Consider the following 15979-nt stretch of genomic DNA (forward strand, 5'->3'; position numbering starts at 1 on the left):
AAACACTAGGTCTAATGAGGACCTAGGTGCCAAAACAAAAGAACAAGAAGAGAGAGAGAGAGAGAGAGAGAGAGAGAGAGAGAGAGAGAGAGAGAGAATGAGAGGGGCGGCCAAGTGTAGAGAGAGAAGCTCTCAATCTCAAAAACTTGTGTGTTGTGAATTGTAAATGAGGTTGGGTATTTATAGGAGGATGGATTGCCTTGAAGAAGTAGTTTCCTTTTTTCTATTGAATATCAAATATTCTTGAGCATAATCTTTATTTCTCATTCCTATCAAAATACCAAAGTTGGAAGTAGTTTCCTCTTTTTTCCTAGTTGGCCGCCCAAACCTATTGCTCCATGGAGCAAATTTTTCCTCTTTTTTCTTTTGGCAAGTATCTTCATACATCAATGCACAAAATAATTTCCTCTTTCTCTCTATGGTATGCACAAAATTTAGAGCTTCTAGAACATGTTTCTAGATGTTTCTTTATTTGTTCATGACAATATGAGAAAACTCCATGTAGAATTTTCACATAAAATTCCATGAAATAAAAATCAATCCTCAAGGCCCAATACAATATTGTTGGCCGTGTGACTAAATTCATTGTCATCATATGACAATGTCAAAAAACGTATTTGTTGACATTCATATCATCTTATGTCCTAATGGACAAAATTACCCTTTAGACAATTTTCGTAAAAGTTGTCTAGTTCAACATTTGAACTTGTTTTGACTTAGCTTCTAGTTTAACTAATCCTACTCTAATGACTTGTGGTAATGACATCATGGATCCAAATGAACAAAGCTTAAGCTAGCATACTTGGACTCAAAAGTTCACAAACTTTTTCCAAGTTCTAGTTTAATGTCAACTGACTCCACTAAAGAGTTGACACAGAAATTTCTCGGTTCAAATGAATATATTTTCTACTCAAGAATTCTACTTAATTGTAATGAGTGGATCCATTGAATATTATCTATGTTTACCCTTCATGAATATCATCAACTAGATGGGATTTACTAAATTACCATTTTACCATTCTAGTTGTTATTTCCTCAACTCATTTGTCACATGTGAATAAATTAGAAACAATGTATTGACGAGGAGCAAACAAGTCACATTGATTCATCTAAAAGAGTCATGACTCAATTTGGACACTGGCCAATTCATTTATTCACATTACAAGGAACAAAGCATGAGGTGACATACATTACATTTCAGCAATCTTGTACATGAATTCCATATCAATGAGATCTTCACAAAGTTGTTCATGACATCTTCATAACTTAGTACTTCACCAATAGGTCTTGTCTATATCACATAGTGAGTCTAGAGCTCTGACTTTCTCAAATGAGAGTATGTAAGCTATGAAATGACATGTCTCATTTCAGGATTGAGGTAAGCATGATGAAATGACGTAGTGACTCCGAGACGTAAGAGGTTAAATGGTTTGTTCTTATTCTGTCTCTAGAAGTGCACTGGTCAATCATACTGAGATCATAGATTCTCCTAACAATCATACTGAGATCAATGCCTCATAACCAGACATCATAGATTCTCCAAGTAATCCTACTGAGATCAATAGCCCTTTGATCCTTAGATTGTGAATATATTGTGTTGTCGAACGAAAATGAACAACTATTGAAAACTTCGGGCGGTTCGACCCAAGGCCGGACCAAGTGGCCGCACCCGAGCCAAAGGTGTGAACTCGAAAGTCTCGAGCTGAGTTCTCTCCAATCAACGCGCTTCCCTGAGGAGAGAATGGGCGAATAGGAGGAGTGACTGTGCCTTTTTGTGTAGGCTGCCTACGTACCCGTGTGTGGGATCAGGTCAGAACGTAGTTCAAGGCGTATGTAACGCAGTATGAGGCACAGAGCCTAGAGGGCATTCTCGACGAAGGAGACAGAGCGCGGAGGAGTCCTCGGCGATGTCTCAGAACTTCGTGGGACGCTTAGGATGCGTAGGGGATTTTTTCTCGAAAATCGCGAACGCATCTAGTGTTCTATACGCGCAGGGGATTTTCAGTGAAAAACCCTAGGAGCGCGCTTGGGCACTAGACTCGGCGTTCGATCAGAGGGAGCGACATTCAGGAGTCCCCGAGAGTGCTTCGGAACTCTGAGAACGAAAGAACTTGTAGAAAGCACTTCAGGCCAAAGATGGCATCCAGAGAAGCAGAGATAAGAGCGAGAATTCAAGAGAATGAATGGGAATGAATAGGATGGGTTTTCCCTCAAGGAGAGGGGGTATTTATAGTAGTTGGAGGGGCCTAGGAGGCTTCTAGCTCATCCATGTGGGACTGGAGAGTGCGCTCCGCCAACAAGAGGAGCGCAGCGTGCGCGTGGCGCGCAAAGTGCCCCGCGCGACGTTCGACGCGCAACGCACTATGAGTGTGAACCGTGTGCGCTCTCCCTGAGGGGCGCGCGGCATGCTTGGCGCGGTGCTCGCCTGACTGGTCGTCCTTTTGTGGGCCTTAGTGGTCTTCGTTTATTCGACCCGTTGGGCCTTCGGGGCTCATGATTTCATGCAAGTCGCATGAAACATAAAAGTCTCTACTCGAGAAATTAAAGTCGACACGAGGACTCGTCAATCGACTCGTGGACACGTAATTCTACTTAAGGAGGACGGCTCGACTCGAGGAGGACGGCTCGACTCGAGGAGGGTGACTCGACTCGAGGAGCGAGACTCGACTCGAGGAGAGTGACTCGACTCGAGGAGCTGAAAGTTTCGGCACGAGGAGTTGCTGGTCAACTCGTGACGGAAGGTTTGCCGCTCTTCAAGACCTCTGGTCTGACCATCGGCCCTTTGAACGGCGTGTCTTCTCGGCGTTCCGGGTTTTCCAAAAATGACCGACAACATTAGTCCCCCAAGTTCGTCGCTCAGGAGGCTCCCGGCGATGAACTTTTAATCATTTCAGCTGAGTGTTTGAGGAAAATTTATTTTCAAAGTCCTCACAGTCGCGAGGATACCCACATTTTTTTGGTGTCGCGCGGCGCGTACCCCCGGCCGCGCGGCGCGCCGGTTGTGCGACGCGCGGCGCGCATGCCGCGCGTGGGAGTGCATGTTCGTGCGGCAAAAGTCGACGTTTGGAGGTCTTTTCCTCCTTTTTTCCATCTTGTGGGAGTAGGATTTGGACTCCTACCCTCCCATGGGTCTATGAATAGTGGCACCCCTCCCCCTCCTATTTTCTCCACTTTATTTTTCTCTCTTTCTCTACACTTTTTCTCTCTCTACACTTTTGCACGATGGATATTCCTTTCCCCTTTTGAACTGAGGATCCCGAGATAGATTTTTCTCTCTTGCTTCAGGACTCTGAGCATGCAGAGGACAACCTTTTCTCGAGATTAGGGGAGGTTCCCTTGCACGTGGAGGAGGATCCAAGTGGAGTGGAACAGTGGTTTGAAGAGGGCGAGTTGGGCGCGACTGTGCCCGCATCTCAGCCTCGGGAGGAGTGCGCGCCGACTGTGCGTAGAGCAGACGAGGGTGCCGGTCAGCCTTTGTCTGAAGGCGCTGCGCCCCATCTCGTGATCAACTTAGTTGGCGAGGGGGCGCGTGACCTGCCTGATTATGGTGTGCCAACACTCAGCCTTGAGGTTCTAGGTGCGTCAGGAGAAGAGGCTAGTGTAGTTGCGTCGGCCTTGCCGGAGTCGGTTCTCGATGAGATCGACTGCGTGGATGACTTTAGGCCGGAGTCATACGATCCCGGAGACGATTCGAAAACGTGTCCGGGAGCCGAGGGTCTTATAGTGGAGCATCCCGGGGGGCCAATGGTGATTGCCACAGCCGTTTCGGGGGATGGAGGCTCTCCCCGTGGCCGAGAGGTGCGAGGTCCGAGGTCTCAGATGCGGAATCGATAATATCAGCGAGGTCTCTCGCTAGGATGGAGTGGTATCCCATGGAAGGCTTTGTTGCTCCCGACGGCTTCGATTGTTCGGGGATCGATGCTTCGAGCTCTCTCATCTACTGAACATTCGTTGGTCTCAGGGAGGCATATGCCATTCCGATGTCCGTGGTGCTTCTCCGTCCCTTGCCGGATGATCGCCCTTTCTATCTACGTCGTGGGTTTGCCGCAGTTTCAGTAGCGAGTCTTCATTGCGGGTTGCAATTGCCGTTCCAGCCCATCGTCCAGTAGCTCCTCGCGCGATTGAGGGTGCATGTCTATCAGATGAGCTCGGCGTTTTATCGCATGGTGGTGATGTGTCACATGGAGTGGCATTTCCAGACCGAGCGGGCGATGACCGTGGGCGACTTCCGCAATCTTGTTGCGGTCTTCCTAGCGCCTAGACAGCCGAGCTTCTTCTTCGCCCGCAATCGCCGGAACACCAAGCTGATCACGGACTCAGAGAAGCATAATAGGAGAGCGTGTGTGTGGGTCTCAGTCGAGGCCTTTGGAGATGCGCCACTCCGGTTCGGTCCTCTGACTAACTTTTTTGCTGATGTGGGGGCCGACGACCTCAAATTCGTGAAGGAAATCTGAGGAATGTCGGAGGGCTCGCACGCGCTTGGCAAGATCTTCTTGAGACTCGAAGTCATTGGCGGCAATCCATTCTTGGATCGCGGCGCGGAATGGCATGGAAAAGTCTGACGCCGGTCATTTGGTGGAGAATGGTCCCCCCACTTCCTTGAAGCGATCCTCTTCCTTGAAGCGATCCTCTTCCTTAGCTCTTCCGGACACGTCTTCAGATTCGAAGTGCGCGAACTCGATGATCGAGGCGGAGGCTGTGGAAGTCAGAGGGGAATGTTCCCAGGGGCTCGTGCAGTCCCCGTTGAAGATGTGGAAGGGCATCGTGGCAAGCAGCGATGTGGAGTTCTTTCGCAATGGCGTCTGTGACGCACAGAGAGTAAGTTCTGCTCATCATTTCGCTTCGTTTCGCTAGCATCTTGTTTTTGCTGACTTGTCTTTCTCCTCAGGTGCTTGCACGTGCGACCCGAGGGGAGAATATTTTTCACGACCTTATCCGGCATATGGGACTCGCCGAGGAGGAGCTTGCTTAAGTGAAGTCTCAGCTAGCCCGTGCCGAGCGAGGTTCTCACTCAAAGGCAGAGTTTGCGAGTCTCGCGAGCAGCTTCAAGAGGCTCGCGTGGAACTGGGAGTCACCGAAAGAAAATGTGACTGTGCCCAATCAGCAGCGGCGAAGATGGCTGGAGAGTTAACGATGGAGCGTCAAGCTCTTGAAGTGGCGACTCGATCGACGGAAGTTTTCCAGAGCGAGGTACGGGACCTTTGACTCCAGTTGGAGACGTTTACAGAAGAAGCGGGCATTCTTCAGAGTCAGCTCTTGTCGAGCAAGGCCGCCCGTGTCCGGGCGGAGCGCGAGCGTGACTCTTTGGTGGAGGACGTAGCTCGGCTCACCACGGAAAAGGCAGCGGCGGAACAGCATTGCGTCTGACCTGCAAGACGACTTCGATGTCGCGATCGAGGAGGCGAGCCATGCCGCGGCGGTGGAGTGTCGGGAAGCTGCCGCTACCGAGAATGTTTCTCGAGGGATCACCTTCCACTTCTTCGACTCTCTGTTCCCACCGCTCGATGGGGTTGAGCCTCTTGGTAACGAGCTTGCTGATTGATAATCATAATTTTTTTTCTTTTTCGCGCAAGTGTTTACCGCATTGCTTTCTTTAGGAGTTCCCTTTCAGCGTACCTGTTTTAGCGCTTGCTTTCTAGGATTTTTTGGGTGGTTGCCTTCTTTTTATGGAACATGATTTTCTTATATGAACACGTCTGCTCATCTTGGTCTTGCGTTCTTACCCTGATTGGCTATGGCATGTTTCAATATACACGCATCTTTTGCCACTGGTTTTGGCAAGTCTTCTGCCTTAGCAAGATTTGGCCTTAGATACGCTAACTGTTGTATGGTTTGTGTCCCTGTAGGTGTTTTTAGTGTGCCGTGTAGGGGTCTTTTGTTGGAATCGATCTAGGGTTTGAGAAAATAATTAACGCTTCGGTAAGCGGCGGAATTTTAAAAATTTTCTTTTACAAGTAAAACAGTTTTTACTAACCTAGACAAAGAAGCAAGTACATGTAATTAAAAACCAATATGAGCTAAGAGTTTACTAACCTTTCTTGAAGCTTGAACTTTGAAGAAGCTTTTGGAAAGTTTGCAACGCTCGTCTCCCCTCGCAGCATGTCTCTCTTTCTTTCCTCGACACCTCGAGCAACCACGAAAGTTTCTATCACTAAATCACTCGAAAAGAAGGAATCAGTGAGTGGGCACTTTTAAACGCTACGACTTAAGAACGAGTCTTGAAGTCGCAGAGCTAAACTCTAGGTCAAATGAGGACCTAGGTGCCAAAACAAAATCGAAAATAAACTAGAGAGAGAGAGAGGATTTTCGGCCAAGTTCTAGAGAGAGAGTCTCTCAAATCTCTTAAACTTGGATGAATGAAATGTGAGGAATGAGGCTCCTATTTATAGGAGGAGGATTACCTTCAAAAGGTAGTTTCCTCTTTTCCTATTGCCTTGCACGTCCAACATGCCTCATGAAGGCTTAGGATTTGTTTCCTCATTTGATTTCCTCTTAGTTGGCCAAAAATGCACTTTCCTTCTTAAGGAAATTTGTTTCCTCTTTTTCTTTTGGCAAGTATCTTCATACATCAATGCACAAAATAAACTCTCTTTCCCACTATGGCATGAACGAAATTTAGCCTTATTTTCCTTGGGTTGGACGAAATTTGAGCTTCTAGAAGGAGCTTCTAGATGTTTCTTCATTTGTTCATGACAACATAAGAAAAGCCCATTAAGAATTTTCAAGTAAAATTCTATGAAATGAAATTAATGCTCAAGGCCCAATAAACTATTAATGGCTGAGTGTTTTAAGTTTCATTTGTCATCAAATGACCTTGTCAAAAAAATTTATTGACATTCATTTCGTCCTATGTCCAAAAGGACAAAAATACCATTTCGACAATTTTCGCTATTGTTTTGACTTAGCTTCCAGTTTAACTATTCCTACTCGATGTGATTCGTGACAGTGACCTCATGGACCCAAATGAACAAAGCTTGAGCTAAACACTTGGACTCAAAAGTTCACAAACCTTTTCCAAGTTTAGCTTAATGCCAACTGACTCCACTAAAGAGTTGACACTGAAAATCTCTCGGTTCAAATGAATTTATTTTCTACTCAAGAATTCAACCTAATTATGATGAGCGGATCCACTGAATATTATCTATGTTTACCCTTCATGAATGTCATCAGCTAGTCGGGATTTATTAAATTACCATTTTACCCTTCTAGCTGTTATTTCCTCAACTCCTTTGTCGCTTGTGAATAAGTTAGAAACAATGTATTGACGAGGAGCTAACAAGTCACATTGTTTCATCCAAAAGAGTCAGGACTCAATTTGGACACTGGCCAGTTCATTTATTCACACTCCAAGGAACAAAGCATGAGGTGACATACATTGCATTTCAGCAATCTTGTACATGAATTCCATATCTATGAGAACTTCACAAAGTTACTCATGACAGACTCACAACTTAGTACTTCACCAATAGGCCTTGTTCGGAATCACATAGTGAGTCCGAACTTTGACTTTCTCAAATGAGAATACTAAGGTGTGAAATGGCATGTCTCATTTCAGGATTAAGGTAAGCATGATGCAATTCATACATAGTGACTTCGAGACATAAGAGGTTAAATGGTTTGTTCTTATCTTGTCTCTAGAAGTGCACTGGTCAATTCAGTACCTTCGGAAGATACCTAGAAGAACTATAGAGTCCCCAACTCTCAATGCCTCATAACCAGACATCATAGATTCTTCTAACAATCATACTGAGGTCAATAGTCCTTTGACCCTAAGATTGCGAATATATCGTTTTAAGCAAACTACGAAGAGTTTGTTCATGCAAATCTACATTTGTCTCTTCGTAAGTTGTTAAGTTTGTTTATGGACTAAAAGACTAAGGTTTTATCATAAAGCTTCAAACAACGAAAGAATGAATGAACGTTTCATCTTTTTATTAATGAATAAGCAATTACAAGCAAGAGTCTTCGTAAGACTATATGACATCAAATGTACATAAATAGACACTACTACTCTTCTTTTGGGCACCATTGACAACATCTTTGTCGTGCCATGCAGGCGGCTTAACTGCGCCATGCAGGCGTCTCAATTGCGTTACGAGGGGCGACTTGGTTGCGCCATGCATGCGTCTTAAGTGCGCCATGTAGGCATCTTAGGTGTGTCGCGAGGGACGACATGGTTGCACCATGTAAACGTCTTACGTGCGCCATGTAGGTGTCTTAGGTGCGCCATGTAGGCGTCTTAGGTGCGTCGCGAGGGACGACTTGGTTGCGCCTTGTAGGTATCTTAGGTGCGTCGCGAGGGACGACTTGATTGCGCCATGTAGGCGTCTTACGTGCGCCATGTAGGCGTCTTACGTGCGTCGCGAGGGACGACTTGGTTGCGCCATGTAGGCGTCTTACGTATGCCATGTAGAAGTGCGCCTGTTGTCAATGATGCCCACAAGAAGAGTAGATCTCTGGCAGATCCATTCACCAAGGCCCTAGCGAACATGGTCTTCGACCAACTTCGAGAGGGATTAGGCATGTAGGACTACTCACATCTTCTTTGAGTCAAGTGGGAGTTTGTTGTCAATGATGCCCACAAGAAGAGTAGTAGTGTCTATTTATGTACATTTGATGTCATATAGTCTTACGAAGACTCTTGCTTGTAATTGCTTATTCATTAATAATAAAGTTGAAATGTTCATTCAATCTTCCTTGTCTGAATCTTTATGATAAAACCTTAGTCTTTTAGTCCATAAACAAACTAAACAACTTACGAAGAGGCAAATGTAGATTTGCATGAACAAACTCTTCGTAGTTTGCTTAAAACGATATATTCGCAATCTAAGGGTCAAAGGACTATTGACCTCAGTATGATTGTTAGAAGAATCTATGATGTCTGGTTATGAGGCATTGAGAGTTGGAGACTCTATAGTTCTTCTAGGTATCTTCCGAAGGTACTGAATTGACCAGTGCACTTCTAGAGACAAGATAAGAACAAACCATTTAACCTCTTATGTCTCGAAGTCACTACGTATGAATTGCATCGTGCTTACCTTAATCCTGAAATGAGACATGTCATTTCACACCTTAGTATTCTCATTTGAGAAAGTCAGAGTTCGGACTCACTATGTGATTCCGAACAGGGCCTATTGGTGAAGTACTAAGTTGTGAGAATGTCATGAGTAACTTTGTGAAGTTCTCATAGATATGGAATTCATGTACAAGATTGCTGAAATGCAATGTATGTCACCTCATGCTTTGTTCCTTGGAGTGTGAATAAATGAACTGGCCAGTGTCCAAATTGAGTCCTGACTCTTTTGGATGAAACAATGTGACTTGTTAGCTCCTCGTCAATACATTGTTTCTAACTTATTCACAAGCGATAAAGGAGTTGAGGAAATAACAGCTAGAAGGGTAAAATGGTAATTTAGTAAATCCCGACTAGCTGATGACATTCATGAAGGGTAAACATAGATAATATTCAGTGGATCCGCTCATCATAATTAGGTTGAATTCTTGAGTAGAAAATAAATTCATTTGAACCGAGAGATTTTCAGTGTCAACTCTTTAGTGGAGTCAGTTGGCATTAAGCTAAACTTGGAAAAGGTTTGTGAACTTTTGAGTCCAAGTGGCTCAAGCTTTGTTCATTTGGGTCCATGAGGTCACTGTCACGAATCACATCGAGTAGGAATAGTTAAACTGGAAGCTAAGTAAAAAAAAAGAACGAAAATTGTCAAAAGGGTATTTTTGTCTTTTGAGACATATGATGAAATGAATGTCAATAAATATTTTGACAAGTTCATTTTATGACTTAATGTCACTCGGCCATAACTTGATTATTGGGCCTTGTGAATTAATTTCATTTCATAAGAATTTTATTGAAAATTCTTAATGGGCTTTTCTCATGTTGTCCTGAACAAATGAAGAAGCTTCTAGAAGCTCCTTCTAGATGAGGATAGGCGCCCAAATACCCAAGGAAAAGAGAGAATATTTTGTGCATGAATGTATGAAGATACTTGCCAAAATAAAAAGAGGAAACAAATTTCCCCTAAGAGGAAACATGTGGGCGGCCAAATAAGGTCAAGAGAGAAGCAAATAAAAGAGGAAACAAATCCAAGGACTTGCTTGGCAAGTCTTGGCCGTGTGCCTCATAGAAGAAAAGGGGAAATTGGCTCATTAATATGTGATATTCTATAGAAGAGGAAACTACCTTATAGAAGGTGAGACCTCTCCTATAAATAGGAGCCTTATTCTACACTTTTATTCATCCAAGTTTAAGAGATTTGAGAGACTCTCTCTCTAGAACTTTGGCCGCCCCTTCCTCTCTCTCTCTAGTTTATTTTCGATTTTTTGTTTTGGCACCTAGGTCCTCATTCGACCTAGTGTTTAGCTCTGCGACTTCAAGACTCGTTCTTAAGTCGTAGTGTTTAAAAGTGCCCACTCACTAATTCCTTTTCTCTCGAGTAATTTAGTGATAAAAACTTTCGTGGTTGCTCGAGGTGCCGAGGAAAGAAAGAGGGACGTGCTGCGAGGGGAGACTGTTGGAATTGATCTAGGGTTTAAGAAAAAGATTAAACGCTTCGGGAAGCGGCGGAATTTTAAAAAATTTCTTTTCAAGTAAAAACAGTTTTTACTAACCTAGACAAACAGCAAGTACATGTAATTAAAAACTAATATGAGCTAGAAGTTTACTAACCTTTCTTGAAGCTTGAACTTTGAAGAAGCTGTTGGAAAGTTTGCAACGCTCGTCTCCCCTCGCAGCACGTCTCTCTTTCTTTCCTCGGCACCTCGAGCAACCACGAAAGTTTCTATCACTAAATCACTCGAAATAAAGGAATTAGTGAGTGGGCACTTTTAAACACTACGACTTAAGAACGAGTCTTGAAGTCGCAGAGCTAAACACTAGGTCGAGTGAGGACCTAGGTGCCAAAACAAGAAAAATCGAAAATAAACTAGAGAGAGAGAGAGAGGAGTTTCGGCCACAATGTCTAGAGAGAGAGTCTCTCAATCTCTAACTTGTGTGAATTCAATGTGAGGAAATGAGGCTCTTATTTATAGGAGAGGTCTCACCTTCAATAAGGTAGTTTCCTCTTCTATAGAATATCACATATTCATGAGCCAATTTCCTCTTTTTCCCTTTGAGATACTCGGCCAAGGATGCCTTCTAGAAGGCTTGGATTTGTTTCCATTTTTGTTCATTGCCTTCCTTTTTCTCAACTTGGCCGATTCCCTACAAGCATGTGTGGGAAATTTGTTTCCTCTTTTTCTTTTGGCAAGTATCTAAATACATTTATGCACAAAATAAACTCTCCTATTTCTCTATAGGGTAGGCGCCCAACATGTCTCTAGAAGGAGCTTCTAGAAGCTTCTTCATTTATTCATGAGAACATGAAAAAGGCCCATTAAGAATTTTCAATAAAACTCTTATGAAATGAAATTAATTCACGAGGCCCAATGATCAAGTCATGGCCGAGTGACATTAAGTCATCAAATGAACTTGTCAAAAAATTTATTGACATTCATTTCATCATTTGTCTCAAAAGACAAAAATACCCTTTTGACTATTTTCGTTTTTGTATTGACTTAGCTTCCAGTTTAACTATTCCTATCGATGTGATTCGTGACAGTGACCTCATGGACCCAAATGAACAAAGCTTGAGCTAAACACTTGGACTCAAAAGTTCACAAACCTTTTCCAAGTTTAGCTTAATGCCAACTGACTCCACTAAAGAGCTGACACTGAAAATCTCTCGGTTCAAATGAATTTGTTTTCTACTCAAGAATTCGACCTAATTATAATGAGCGGATCCACTGAATATTATCTTTGCTACCCTTCATGAATGTCATCAGCTAGTCGGGATTTACTAAATTACCATTTTACCCTTCTAGCTGTTATTTCCTCAACTCATTTGTCGCTTGTGAATAAGTTAGAAACAATGTATTGACGAGGAGCTAACAACTCACATTGTTTCATCCAAAAGAGTCAGGACTCAATTTGGACACTGGCCAGTTCATTTATTCACACTCCAAGGAATAAAGCATGAGGTGACATACATTGCATTTCAACAATCTTGTACATGAATTCCATATCTATGAGAACTTCACAAAGTTACTCATGACATTCTCACAACTTAGTACTTCACCAATAGGCCCTGTTCGGAATCACATAGTGATTCCGAACTCTGACTTTCTCAAATGAGAATACTAAGGTGTGAAAGAGGTTAAATGGTTTGTTCTTATCTTGTCTCTAGAAGTGCACTGGTCAATTCAGTACCTTCGAAAGATACCTAGAAGAACTATAGAGTCTCCAACTCTCAATGCCTCATAACCAGACATCATAGATTCTTCTAACAATCGTACTGAGGTCAATTGTCCTTTGACCCTAAGATTGCGAATATATCGTTTTAAGCAAACTACGAAGAGTTTGTTCATGCAAATCTACATTTGTCTCTTCGTAAGTTGTTAAGTTTGTTTATGGACTAAAAGACCAAGGTTTTATCATAAAGCTTCAAACAAAGAAAGAATGAATGAACGTTTCAACTTTATTAATGAATAAGCAATTACAAGCAAGAGTCTTCGTAAGACTATATGACATCAAATGTACATAAATACACACTACAACTCTTGTTGTGGGCACCATTGACAACAAACTCCCACTTGCCTCAAAGAAGATGTATGTAGTCGTTCATGCATAATCCCTCTCGCTGTTTGTCGAAGACCTTGTTCGCTAGGGCCTTGGTGAATGGATCTGCCAGAGATCTACTTCACCTCCACGTCTCCGCGCTGTGCGATCTCTCGGATCAAATGGTATTTCCTCTCAATATGCTTAGAGCGCTTATGGCTTCGAGGTTCCTTTGAGTTAGCGACAGCCCCACTATTATCACAATAAAGGGTCATGGGCTCGTCGACGTTTGGAACAACTTCCAAATACTTAAGGAATTTTCTAAGCCATACAGCCTCTTTAGATGCTTCACAAGCAGCCACATATTCTGCTTCCATGATGGAGTCAGCAATGCAAGATTGCTTAATACTCATCCACACAACAGCTCCACCATTAAGGATGAACACAGATCCCGAAGTGGATTTCCTGGAATCCTTATCCGCTTGAAAATCGGAGTCGGTATATCCCGTCATAGTCAGGTCAGTACCTCAGTATGTAAGCATCAAGTTCCTAGTTCTTCGAAGATACTTAAGAACATGCTTAACAGCAATCTAGTGCTCGGGTCCAGCGTTGGATTGCAAACGACTAACTACGCCAACGGCGAAACAGATGTCAGGTCTAGTGCAAAGCATAGCTTACATAAGGCTTCCTACGGCAGAGGCGTAAGGAATTTTCCTCATGTCTTCAATCTCTTGTGCAGTCTTGGGAGACTGGTCCTTAGAGAGTGAAACTCCATGCCTAAGGGGTGTTTGACCCTTCTTGGAGTCTTGCATCGAGAAGCGATCCATCACCTTATCAATATAAGATGCTTGAGAGAGCGATAGGGTCCGGTTTTTCCTATCTCTAAAGATTTGGATCCCCAGAATGTACGCGGCTTCTCCTAGATCCTTTATATCGAATTGCTTTGCCAGCCAGACCTTAACCTCAGATAACTTACCCACGTCATTACCAATGAGTAGTATATCATCGACATATAGTACCAGAAACACAACTTTGCCTTCGTGTATTAACTTGTAAACACAAGGCTCATCTATTGACTATTCAAAGCCGAAGCTTTTCACAGTTTCATCGAATCTGATATTCCATGACCTAGATGCTTGCTTTAATCCATAAATGGACTTAAGCAACTCACAAACCTTGGTCTCTTGACCTTCTTCCATGAAACCGTCTGGTTGAGCCATGTAAATGCGCTCGTCAAGATTGCCATTCAGAAAGGCTGTCTTGACATCCATTTGCCAAATCTCATAGTCGAGAGCTGCAGCTATGGATAGGAGTATGCGGATGGATTTAAGCATCGCGACTGGAGAGAAGATTTCTTCATAGTCAATCCCTTCTTGTTGGGTATAACCCTTCGCCACAAGTCGTGCTTTGAACGTCTCGACGTTCCCATCAGGACCCATTTTCTTCTTGTATATCCACTTACACCCTACGGGTTTAATCCCTTCAGGAAGGTCTACAAGTTTCCAGACTTTGTTGACATACATCGAGTGCATTTCAACTTTCATGGTGTCAAGCCAAAGGTTTGATTCAGAACAAGCCATCGCTTGGCTATAGGAAACAGGATCATCCATGTCAGAGACGGCTACAAGAGAGTCTCCATAAGACATGTATCTGTCAGGCTTTTGAGTAGCCCTCCCACTACATCGAAGTACTACTTGAAGAGATTCTGATGAGTTAGGTTGTGTTTCAGTTGGGGTAAGAACAGTTCTTACAGATGAGGTAGAAGCTTCCTCACCCAACTTTTCTTCAAGCACAATTTTGCTTCTAGGTTTTGCATCCTTCATGAAGTCCTCCTCAAGGAAACGAGCATTCGTGCTAACAAAAGTCTTATCGTCCTCTGGACTATAGAAAGTAAAACCTTTGGTTTCCTTTGGATATCCCACAAACAGGCACAATTCTGACCTACTAGCCAACTTGCTAGTCTTTTGCCTTAGCACATGTGCAGGGCAACCCCAAATTCGGATGTGGCCCAAACTTACTTTACGGCCAGTCCATCTTTCATAAGGAGTACTAGGAACCGTCTTAGACGGAACTTGGTTCAGAATGTAAGCGGCTGTTTCGAGGGCATATCCCCAAAAGGAAAGAGGGAGTGATGAGTAACTCATCATTGATCTAACCATCTCCATAAGAGTTCGGTTTCTTCTCTCTGACACTCCGTTTTGTTGAGGTGTGCCAGGTGCGGTAAGCTGAGAAGCGATACCTTCTTCTTTAAGAAAGTCATCGAACTCTCCAGACATATACTCACGACCTCGATCAGATCGAAGGGTTTTGATCACTTTGCCAGTTTGCTTTTCCACTAAAGCCCTAAAGACCTTAAATACGTTAAAGGTCTCGGATTTGTGTTTGAGCAAATAGACAAAACCATATCGCGAGTAATCATCGGTGAAGGTAACGAAGTATTCGTATCCTCCACGTGCCTGTTGGCTGAGCGGACCACATATATCAGAATGTACTAGTTCCAGCAACTCAGTGGCTCTTCGACCCTTATCGGAGAAAGGTCACTTAGTCATTTTTCCTTCTATGCAGGATTCACAAGTAGGTAGTGAACCTATTGCAGAGGCTTGGAGTGGACCATCCCTCACATGTCTCTTAATCCTATCTAGACTGATATGACCAAGTCTCAAGTGCCAGAGGTATGTTGATTTTGTTAGATCGGAGGATTCAGAAAGTTTGATCCTCTTTGGCTCCCTAATTAGATCGTTATCTATTTCGGTGTCTAAAAGAGAAGGTTGAGTGGGATAGATGTAGAAAAGAGCATTCTTCATACATGCATCAGTGACCAAAGAATTATCAGGAAACGAAATACGAATTCCATTCTTAATGAACTTTAAACAATAATCTTGCTCAAGAAGACGAGCAACGGATATTAAGTTCTTCCCAAAGGTAGGAACAAAATAAACATTATTCAAGTTTAAAGTGTGGTCTTAAAAAGACAGCGTCACGGATCCCACAGCCTTCGCAGACACCAGGCTCCCATCACCCCATTTGAAAACAGAACTCGCCTTCCTCTAAGCTTTTGGTTTTCTTGAAACCATTCAAGGAACAGCAAATATGGTTAGTAGCAGCGGAGTCAAGAATCCACGTTGATACATTATCAGCTACTAAGCATGCTTCGGTAACTAGTACAATACTATGTTCCTTTGCTTTGAGACAGGCAGGACAGTTCTTCTTATCGGCCTTGTTAGGTCTCTTCTTAGTTCCAGAGGCGGAGGCTTTGTGTTCAGTAGCATGTGCCTCTCCTTTATTCCTCTTTCTCTTAGTGAGACCTACAGCATTGTGAAGTTCCATCATAAGCTTGGTAACAGTGTACTCTAGCTTGTTTATGGAGTAGTT

The sequence above is a fragment of the Urtica dioica genome, chromosome 6 (genome assembly GCF_054948205.1).
Source record: "Urtica dioica subsp. dioica isolate 48M chromosome 6, U.dioica_male_clone48M_v1_H2, whole genome shotgun sequence".
In the NCBI taxonomy this organism is placed as follows: domain Eukaryota; kingdom Viridiplantae; phylum Streptophyta; class Magnoliopsida; order Rosales; family Urticaceae; genus Urtica; species Urtica dioica.